Raw genomic sequence first — 12,500 nt, forward strand, 5'->3', positions numbered from 1 at the left:
CCATTTTTACCACAATTCTTTAAAATCTTTCCAGTTCAAGAAAATATCTTGATCGATTTTAATGCAAACTGGCAAATTATCCTACAGAGCACTTTCGTAATGAGCATATTAACTGGATAACTTGAGGTATGTGGAGGACAACAGAGCATAAGGATCTAAAGTAATTAAGTAGTAAATTTCAAGCCGGGCAATTGATGGTATAAGGATCCTTACTAACAAATGCTCCAAACATTCAAAAGACAACGACTAACTAATTACAACTATCTGTTCTCCAAAATCACCAGTTACAAGGCTTATCATTCAAATCTAACAAAATCGTCACGTTGTTTATACTCGGTAATAACTATTAAAACTCTAGCGATAAAGATTAAACTACCAACGTCGACAATATGTTACCGTATATGATCATAATTTTATTCTGATTGGCAATGATAACTGTTCTTCTCCATGAACACGGGACACAAGATAGCAAAGCTCTTCGAAAGGGGAAGCAAAAAAAAAAAGTAATAATAATAGTAATAATATGAATATGAATAAAGAGCAAATGCCTCATGATTTAAACAGTGATGGAAAATTTTGTTTAATTTTACTGACCAGAGAAATATTTTACATTGTATTAACCCTAGACAGGTAGCGTGGTGTCATACTGCACCACTCTTCTGCGCAAAACTCAGTCTTTTCTTCATGCGCCTTGACGCCTCACTTGATCTTGCTTCTTTTCCAGGAAGAGTCAGTCGTTCACCAGCTTTAGTGGAAGCAACACGTGTGTCACCTTTGCTCCGCCGCGTTCACCGGATATCGCCCTCAAAAGTTGAAATTGGTGCATATATGACACCATGTTCCCGTAAAGAGGGTAGGTTACGCAGTCGCAAAAGTTTTGCATTTTACATTAATGCTTTATTACTTATTACTTTATTATTTATTCTAAATTATGAGTGTATTAGTGTATTATGTTAGTACCCATACCAATCGCCATATTAGATGATAGTGCAGCAAATATGTGATTTTGAAGCTAATTTCTATTTATTGATTTTTACCTATTTTCAGATTTCTCCATGGCTAAGAGAAACCTGGAGGAGGAAGAGTTTTTGCAGGTTCATTTCGTAAGTAGCGATGAAGAAGAACCTTCTACATCGACAATCCCACGGTTATTGAGAGCCAAAAAAGCCATATTCATATGTTCTATAATGCAACGAAGGGAGGAGTTGTAACCCTCGACCAAATATGTTCTGCCCTAACCTACAGCAGGAGGACACAGAGGTGCCCGCATGTATCTTCTATGGTGTTCTCAATATTGTGGTGAACAATTCATTCTACATCCACCATAACTTGCCTGGCAACATGTTATACAACAGGAGGCAATTATATGTAGATTTGGCACTTAGTTGACTTGGGCAAAAAAGGTACCTCCCAAGGGACGTGACTTACCTTATTTGCTCTGTTTTTTAGGTAAAAGAGCCTTAAGATGAATTCCCAAACACTCAAAAACGAGGTAAGAAGAACCACAGATACCCTCTCTGCCCTTCGACTTCTTATGCCAGGACCAAGCTTCTGTGTGCGAAGTGCCATAAGCCTGCATGTAACCTCTATGTCAACTACGTCTGTGACCAGTGCCATCGCACGTGGTAAGTTTCACGAATTAATATTTTTGACCAGTTCATATTTACCAAATATGATATTTAACATTTTTGCCCTCATCTAGGGTCATTTTAGATCACTTTGATAAAATTTCATGCATATCAATCATTTATTAGTACTCTAAATTTGCCTTACATTTCCGTAAATGTTGTGCGGTAGGGGTTACATTGAAACTAAGCTATTCTCTTCAAGATTATAGTTACTAAATATATTTTCTTATTATTTTACCATCATCTAGGATCATTGTAGATGACTTTTGGGGAATTTCCTCCAGATCCAATAAGTATTACTACAATAAATATAGCCTTCCTTTCACACCAAAAATTTGAGTGATTTTGTTTATAAAAAAAGATTAACAGCTTTTTCTTTTCTTTACAGATTTTGAAGTTTTGCTCCAATCATCGATGTTTTTACATCAATCAACTGAGAAACTCTTCTACTTTTAAGAAAATACTCAGTATTGGTGAAGTTCCTTATTTTTACTTGTACAGAGCCTGTCATTTGAAGAAATTTATATTTGTTGTATACTTATTTCCGTAATTTTGTGAGTAAAATGTTATTGCAATATTTAGGATTTTTTTTCTTTTTCACCAATAGGAAGTAAAGTCTTTAAACTAGTAAACAAAAAACAAAGGGGGCGGGGGCATAGTAGTAAGTAGGTATAAGCTCCCAAAGTTAACGGAACACATATGAAACCACGCTACCTATGGCGGGAGAGTTTATCCACGCTACCTGTCCAGTGTTAAATAATGTTGCGTTAGTCCTATATTTAAAGGCCGATAAACGTCGTTTCCAGTCGTTCAAGAATTTTTCGAAATACCAACTGGTGATTTGGGACCATAATACATTGATTTTTATTGGAAACATTGCTATATCAAGCAAAAGCTTCTTTTGATGTGCATGAATTTCAAAAAATTAATTTATATAGAGGAACATTTACTCTATTAATTACAGTAATCTCTCCCTCTCTCTCTCTCTCTCTCTAGCTGATCGTCCTCAAGGCTCGTATAACTCGTTTAAGGCGCTGTTATAAACATTTCACAGCATCGATGCATCGATACATAAATGAAACTCGGACACCAAATTTGGTAAGAGCATCTTTTCATGTGCATAAATTTCTAAAAATAGGAAAAGAAAAAGAAGAGTGAAGTGAACAAGTTGTTGTCGGAGCTACATCTCAAGTTTTCACCGATTTTCTCTGAAACCTGAGTTTTTAACTAAAGGGAAATGAGGTGAGACTTTTATTAACATGCTGTGATTTGTGGTATATATAGACAGTGACAGAATCATCATACATAAACAAAATATAGTGCAAGGTCTCATACAGGCGTGCTAGTGTTTAAGGAATAACTTAGCCACCACTACCCCTTCCGAGCGACGGTAGTGTTATTTTTTGAGAGATTTTGCTACTAAATTCGGCAAAACTATGTATCGTTCACCGGTACTTACGAGAGAGGATTCTTTAGGGTTGCAGTTTTCTGCTTACCCATCTATGGAAATTGTGAGTGATATGATATTTCCATGTATGAAATTGAATCCTAGTACTATAATAGGCGTGCAAATGATGAATAGGAATAGAGTTATCGTAAAAATGACATAGAAAGTGTTTCCTGACATTATGAAAAGTTTGCACACGAAGAAATTAGTTTTGCGAAAGGTGGACAGGTAAAAATTGTTAATTTAAGTTCCTTTGTTACATATGTGTCTATAAGGAATGCTATACTTGGAATTTAAGGTAAGGTATTAAACTCAGTATTATTAAGGTATGGAAAAGTAGAAGGAATGCGACGTAACATATATAATGAGGGGCCATTAAAAGGTGACTTGACATGAGGAGATTAAAAGAAAATGTTCCCTCATCTATCACAGTAATGGGGTACACACTAACTGTGTTGTATAATGGACAACAGCGAACATCTTTTAGGTGCAAAGAAGTTGGACATGGGGTGAAAGATTGTTCAATAGCAGGTACGATTCCTAGGTTTACCGAGGAAGGTTTCCCTAACATGGCCCCTGACCAGAACAGGGTTTTATTTTAAACAAAAACAAACTAGAATAATGGGACTACGGCAACGGTTACTGACAAAGACGACACTTTGGATAAAGAAACTATTATTCAGTCTGAGCCAGTTTTGGAAGAAGAGAATGCCGAAACAAATGAAAGTTTTGACTATTTAAGAAAAGAACCTTTCGAGAAAGGATCACAAAATGATGATGGAAAATGTTTGGCTGAAAGTGATCCTGGAATAATTAACGAAACCAAGGAACATGGAATATCACAGGAAATAGGAACCAGTGCAATGAAAATTGCAACATTTCAGGCGGAAGTTCACCAGGTGAAGATGGAAAGTGACGACTTGATCGAAAATGATGATATGGTTAGTGGAAACAAACTTAGCCACCAAGAACACAAGAGCTTGACTCCCAGAGAGTCAACTCCACCGGAGGAGCATCGTGGTACCACCGACAAAGGAGCAGGAAACTGGTATACGGAACAAGATGGTCCTAATAAGCTTTAAAAAACGCGCAGACCCAGAGCATAGATGTGGATCATATGAATTTGTCATCGGTTAACGATACAGAAAAATGTCCAAAGAAGCATAAGCCATGTTAATTTGTGCGCATAAAAAAAGTTTCTCTACTTCCTATTAGATTTATTTAATCCACGTCAAATTTAAAGACAGTTAATGCCAATGGACTAAATTGGATAAATAAGCAAATGAAATTAATAAGTTTAATATTTCTATACAAAATAGATATAATCTTTATTCAGGAACACACTATATAAGCTGAAGGGAAACTCGAGTATATAGAAAATTTTGTAAGGTGCTGATAAATTATACACAATGCTTTAAAGGAGGACTTGCTATCATTATACGAAAATCATCTAATGTAGATGTCCTGAATGTAGAAAATTATATAAATGGTTATTTAATGAGTGTTAATTGTGTTTATTCAAATATCCACATTCAGTTACTAAATGTCTATGCACCTGCTGAAAGAGGAAGAAGGATAACAGCTCTTTTGTGAAGATATTATGTATTTCATGCGAAATAATATAAGTAACATTATATTGGGTGGAGATTGGAACTCCATTACTAGTACGAGTGATTGTTCAAATTCAGATAGTTACATTTTATCTAAATCTCTTGTGTGCTTTAAAATAATTTGAAATTGAAAGACGCTTGGTTTCTCCTAAACCACCATGTATAATATACATATATTATGGAAAATTATGGCCCAAGGTTAGATAGATTTTATGTACGAAATTTGCAAAATCATGTAAGCGATATTTGAAATATGCCAGTAAGCTGGTCTGACCATTCCATAATCAAACTAACAATAAAATTGGAAAATGTTACGTCATTAGGTAAAGGGTATTGGAAACTTGATTGTAATATTTTGGATAACGATTTAGTTTAAGAAACTTTCATAACGGCTTGGACTGAGATTAGAAATTTTAACGGCAAATTTTTAAATATTAAATGTTGGTGGGACTTTGCGAAGGAACGACTACAGTCCTTTTTGTAAGTTGTTCAAAGTAAATTATCCGGGAGAGAATCTGACTACTTAATTTATTGAATTATCAGTTAAAAGAGGAAATAGGGAAATCGACCTTAAATGCTGAGAAAATATCATGATTGAATTCATTAAAAATGAGAATAGAAGTTATTCAATATGAAATATGCGAGGGAATAAAAATGAGAGCTAAAGTTGATAATAACTTAAAAGGAGAACAAGTGTCCGCCTATCTGCTAGGGCAAGAAAAAATGATAAAACCTTTCTGAATAAGATTAGGAGTGAAGATGGTAGCAAAATATAATCCCAATGCAATTATCACGTACGTAAGAGACCATTTTGAAAACCTCTATAAAAAAAAGAAAAATGTAATGAACATAGTCAACAAATGTTTCTCAATTTATTCAATGGTGTTATAGACAAAAATAAAAATGATATATGAACAGCAAATGTGACAAGAGTCTGAAGTATTTGCAGTCCTTCGTGGAATGGAAAAAGGGAAAAGTCCAGGAATAGACTGTCTCCTAGTAGAATTTTATAAGACCTTTTGGAAAGATATCAAGAGAGATTTTTAAGCCTAATGAAATTTAAAAAAAAAAAATAAGACCACTGTAAAGTTAAATTAAGGAATAATTACTCTCACACCGAAAGGAGGAGACTTAGATCATATTACTAATTGGAGACCGATAACAATGTCGAATGTAGATTTTAAAGTCATAACCAAAATAATAACTAATAGATTTAAAAATTTATGAAATATATGAATATCCTCTAAACATTTCAGCTGTCTTGAAAAAAGGTTAATGATCAATTTAAACATCATGAGGGATATTATGGTTTACACAAATGAAAATAACAAGGAGGCAGCTTCGACTGGTCAAAAGATTTTGATCGTGAAGATCATGAACTCTTATTTGCAATATTAGACAAATTTTGTATCGACAGTGGTTTTATCCAGTTGATAAAAATGTTACATGAAGATGCTAAATGTGTTATAAGTATACACGGCAACCTCTCTGGTCCTTTTTTAATTAGAAAATCTGTGAGGCTGGGATGTCCATTATCTATGATTTTGTTTATTTTTCATCAAGAACCTTTCTACAGAATGATAAAAACAGCTTTCAGAGTCTTCCTTAAAGTTACCAAAATCAACTGAATATGTTTGTTTTTGGTTATGCTGATGATAGAGTTATTATTGTAACTCGTGATGAAGGTCTTATAGAATTTATAAATGTAATTAACGAATACGAAAAAGCATCTGGTGCCATTTTGAATAATGGCCAGACTTTCCATGTAGGAATAGGGTGTTGGAAAAACCGAACATTATGGCCAACTAATGGCTACTAGTTTCCACAGAATGCATGTAAAGTATTAGGAGTTTACCACAATAATAACTATCAGAAAAGTGTTGAGTTGAACTGGTCTTTTTTGAAAGATAGGATTATCAAGATGGTTGATATTTTCCAAAATAGTAGACTGAGAATATTTCAAAATAATAAATTGTAAGATTTTAGCAAAAACATGGTATATATCACATCTTTATCCAATACCAAATACATGTGCACAAAGAATACAGAGATGTTTGTATAAACACATTTGGAATAGCAGTTATGATCCAATTGCAAGAAAAAAATGGTTTTAGATAAATTAAAATGGGGAGTTTGAATATTTGATATCTTGTGGCAATCAAAAGCCATAATGTTCCTTACATTTCTAGAAAAATGTATAAATAGATGTTTTGGTTATGAAAGGATTTATTTTTTCGGTAAAACTAGGGACATATTTTCTGAATGAAACTGAAACTGAATATAAAGATTGCACTATTTTTATCCCTGTATATTACAGAAAGATGATTGATCTTCATAGAAAAGTCCAAATGTGTCAAATAAAGAACCTTATTGGTTGCTTATGAATTGTAAAGATTACAAATCCAAGATAGAGCTACTGTATCCCTTTTCAATTGGACTATGACTTTGTAGCATGTAAACAACAGGTATATTGATAACAACAGCAGGGAAAAGCTTAATAGGTATACACATGAAAAACTGAGTACAAATGACATGTTGTACATCATGAATATAACAAATGAGAATAAATGTCTATTTTGTGATGATGTAGAAAATAACATGCATTGTTTTATTTTTGTCCATCACTGAAGAAAATAATTTCCTGGTTTAAGATACTTTTGAAAAATTGTTGGAAGATCAAGACAAACAGTTTGCTTAAGATTTTGAAATTAGACTTTGAAACTTTGTCAAATAAGGATGAAAATACTGCAATGGTTCTAATATTGGATTTTTTAACAGGAGTGTGGTATGGATGATCTAAAGGTCTGTTATCTGATGACCCAAATTTAGTTATATTCATTAAAAATAGAAGGTTAAAAACACATATTTCAATATGAAATGCTTTTAAAAAAACAATGAAATAAGAAATATGTAGCATTTATATTATAAGTTAAGGTCGTTTGTACAATAACATTTATTGTATACTATACAATTTTTATCGATTGATTTAATTTGTATTGATTTGATGTATAATAACGAAAAACATTATCAGTTCATATCTGTATTTTGTATATAATAATCACACATATAATGTAAATTGATAAAATATAATTGTATTTTTATAATATAAGATAAACAAAATTATAAAAATGAATTTATAGGGTGGGATATTTACTATATTAACTACAGTAATCTCTCCCTCTCTCTCTTTCTCTCTCCCTCTCTCTCTCTCTCTCTCTCTCTCTCTCTCTCTCGCTGATCGTCCTCAACGCTCGTATAAAGGCCGATTCACACGACCCGTTTTCTTTCCAACAGGCTGGCCGTCGGTTAAGCGGCGTCCAGCTTTCTTACGTGTATTCAAATGCAACTGTTCACACGACACGTCAGGCTGACGGCGGCCCTCAGTCGTTAATCGTCCGAGTCGGCTCGGCTTCCTCTCCAAGAAACCTCGGCCGGTATGACGGCTGTTAGGCACCCGTCTCAACCAACGGGTGGATGATGTTTCGTGGGAACGAGGGTCTGTATTGTACCCGTTTGTTTCGTTGCCTACAAGCCCGACTTCTCCTCATAGTATAAAGTCATAAAAATTAGTTAGTTTGTTGTTGGCACCATGTATAAGAGGTTAATTGAATTTTTCCAAGGGTATGAGGAAAAGTTTGACATGGAAAACAAGATGTATAGAATTAATTTACATAAAGAAAATATATGGAAAATGACTGGAAAGATATTAAATAAAACAGGTGAGTTTATCTTAATTTTATTATTCTTTTTTGGCGCATAAAGTATTATGAAGTTGCATAACTTGTTTATCAACACAGTTATCAACCAACATCTTATACTGTAATTTATTCTGTCCTCATGTGACAGAGTCTAAGTAAACAATGAAAACCACGCGCGGGTAAACGGATACGGAACGCCTAATGTGAATGTACATTTCGGACGGCGGTTAGCCACTGGCCAGCCTGTCGGAAAGAAAACGGGTCTTTTGAATCACCCTTAACTAGTTAAGGGGCTGTTATGAATATTTCACAGCATCGATACATAAATGAAACTCTAACACCAAATTTGGTACTTGGAACAATCTAATCTAGTCGTTAACGTGAGGAAGTAGTAACCAATGTCATTCCATCGAATTCTACATGCTTTTACAGATGTAAGATATTTGAGTACACACACACACACACACACACACACACACACACACACACACATATATATATATATATATATATATATATATATATATATATATATATATATATATATATATATATATATATATATATATATATATATATAATATATCTTATCATTATCATCATCATCATCACCATGTCTTCCTACGCCTCTTTACGCAAAGGGCCGCATTTAGATTTCGCCAGTCGTCTCTATCTTCAGCTTTTAAATAAATACTTCTACTTTACGCTTCATAGTTCTCAGCCATGTAGGCCTGGGTCTTCCACCTCTTCTAGTGCCTTGTGGACCCCAAGTGAGAGTTTGGTGAATTAATTTCTCCTTCTACCCCTCTCCATGATATCATCCACAATTGATACTCATGTAACTCTCTTATAGTTTTATTTATAATCGTGTCCTGCCATTTAACTCTAAACATTCTTCTGAGAACTTCTTGTTCTTGGCCAGGGCCCTCTTCTTCATCTGATGTGTCAAGTTAGTTGTTATTTTCATCTTCACCAAGAGCATCGACTTCGTTTATGGTGTCCATAGTGGTTTCATATTTGTGTCTGATGTCAGCCGACTCCTTGTCCAAGCAGTCATGAAACTATCCAGTAATATACTGTAGATTAAAACATAAATAATTTTCATCTCATGTATTATTGTTTGGATACATCTAACAAAACCGGGACAGAAAACTTCTCGATATCAATTCAGCATTAATTTGTTAAAGTTTTTGTTCAATCTTCAACACCCATTCTTTTACTTTACATCAATTACAGTAATTTCATTTGAATATTTCATTCTAAAATACAAAGGAATAGTAGCAAAGAAGCTTCTCATATCTTTGCAAATATTAAACTCAGACAATTCTGATTCATAAATTAGCGACTTAATGCAATATCTGCATATAAGCTACAATAAATATTTCTCACAATACGCATCTGAGACATGCAGAAAAGCATCAGAAAAAGTACATATAGACCACCTCTGTTCATAGTGCTCAGGTAAGAACCTTCAGATTCTTTCCATCTTGATCCATTACCCGTAAATTGGGAAATTTTTTTATAAAATCTTACTGATAATATATGGTATCCAACAATGTAACAAAGAGACTCAGAAATAGACTTCGCAAGTTTGACTACCTCTTTCTTAGTCAGATTCTGTTTTTCTCCCATACCATCCATTACACCTTCATTTTCAGTTTCAAGTTCATTGAGAAAATTTTTCAACAAAATTATAGCCAAGCAGAATGCTATTAAAGAACATTTCTATTAGTAGTTTTTGCTCAGAGATCTGTTTTGCATTGGCAAATGACAACTGCAAGTTTAATACATTAAATAGTTCTTTACACTCTGTTTGAGCTTTTTCACTTAACTGTGCAATTGCTTTCCTCAACAAATACTTAAAACTTACTGAATTCGGATTGTTATGTGGGCCATTCATTTGGCGTACGCAACCAGAGAAGTGTTCCAAGAGATTTGATTTAATAACCTTAAAGATGTGAATTTAACACTACAGAATTTATTACGCACTTTATAGTCTATGAGAGATTCACATAGCAGAATTATATTTTTTTTTCTAATTCATACATGAATTTAAATCGTGACACTAAAACTCTCATGGTTCTCATGATATCAACTATTTTTGGGTAGAATTATTTTGTGCTCCTCATCATTTATCCAAAAAGTATTTCGTTGAATTTTGTCAGTAAACATTGAACCAGAATTTATAACATCAAGCCATCTATCGGCAAGATGAATGAAATTAGCAGTCTCTGTTCTGTCTTCCTCTGGCAATACGTTTCACTAATGGCAGAGCCAAAAAAACAAACTATAATTTCGTAACTTCAACCCCAAATTGTGGCCGGCAATGACATCCTTGTGAAAATGCAGAGCAAGTCCCAGTACAATCATTAAGTTCATCAGATCGTTGACATGCCTGTTTCCGGACATCTCTTAAACCTTCATTTATCGGAAAATGAAATAAACGCAAATCTAAACCTATAGATTTAACTTTTCCTTTCATTTTAAAGTAGCCAAAAAATGCGAAATTGATCGGCATTGTGCTTACATTATTTAGACAAAGTGTTTAAGCAGGAAAATTATTTTCAATGTATCGTTTACCACAAAAAAAATCTTTGCAAATGAGACATTGTACTAGACAACTGGTATCTTTTTATATGCCGAAATCCTAACCATAATATAGATCATTATGTATTAAAGACGTCACTAGGGACAGGATATATAATACAAAGAAACGGAAGGACATATTTTGGGTTTCCCTTTAAGCCAAATCTTTAACCTATATTGCTTGCTGTATGCGAACCCGGGCGAGGTTAGTGGCTCATGTGAGTTCACTATCCTACCTGTTCAGGATCCTACCTGCGCGTTAGCAAAACTGTCCTTCTCTGGATCCTGCTTGACACCTTAGTTACCTAGGAGATGAAAAAGGTATTAAGGACATTGTATAGAACAACAACCCCGTACAAGATAATATGGTAATTGAATACAGGTTCTATTATTAAAATGAAAATAAAAAGATTTCGATCATGGGAAATAACAAACCACATCTCATGAAGGACAGTCTGAAGATAACTAATGTATTCTACTAATACCAATGTCCCATCCAAGGATGCTGTGCTATTACATCGGAAGACCACCATTAAGTTTTTAAAACGTCTGATCTATCACAACCAGAAAGTGCCATTAAGTCCCGTTGCCACGATACGGACAACAGTGCCACTTTCCTAAGAAACTTACTAAAAATACTGAAATTATCGGCAGTTCAAACAATGGTAGGAGGCTACTGATTCATCTGGAGAAACTTATCATCAGCACAACAAAGGAAATGTTTCTCCTACCGATCTGCTGAAAGAACACCCCCATCTCAACTACAATCTGCCATATAAAAACCACAACATAGTTGCAGGAAAAATGCAGTGCAGTTGAGAAGATGATTAGATTGATAGGAAAGGTATGTCATATAAGAAACGTAAGTGAGGCAGCCATTTTATAAAATAGGGTCTCGTAACAATTATTATTATTATTATTATTATTATTATTATTATTATTATTATTATTATTATTATTATTATTATTATTATTATTATTATCTTTTTTATATGTTTGTCGATTTGATATTTACAAACCTCAAAAACTATCCCACCAAATCTCATTAAATTTGATGAGATGGGTGGCTATGGTCCAAAGACAATTTGAATAACTTTTGGGAGTGATTGGGTCAAAGGTTGACGCTAAGGTTCAAAAAGGTCCGAAATGTCTTTTAACTCTAATATAGTAACTTTTTGTCTGATATAAACGGAACTAGTACCAAAATGTGTGTAGTTCAATTGCTATCTAGTAATTTGGGAGTGATAAAGCGAAAGGACAAGGCCAAGAGTTTGAAACGGTAAAAAACTTATTTTATGCTACATCGTACTCCAATTTTATCCAATTTGCATGAAACTAGTGCCAAAATTTGCACAATTCAATTGGCTATGTTGTACTTTGCGAGTGATTGGGTCCTAGGTGAAGACCAAGATGACCAAAAGGTCAAATACGTCGTTTTCCTATATGAGGGTTAATTTCTATCAGATTCGCATGAAACTAGTACCAAGATTATCATAATTCAATTGTGTATGTTCTGCTTTCGAAGTCATTG

Source organism: Palaemon carinicauda, chromosome 9 (genome assembly GCF_036898095.1).
Source record: "Palaemon carinicauda isolate YSFRI2023 chromosome 9, ASM3689809v2, whole genome shotgun sequence".
In the NCBI taxonomy this organism is placed as follows: domain Eukaryota; kingdom Metazoa; phylum Arthropoda; class Malacostraca; order Decapoda; family Palaemonidae; genus Palaemon; species Palaemon carinicauda.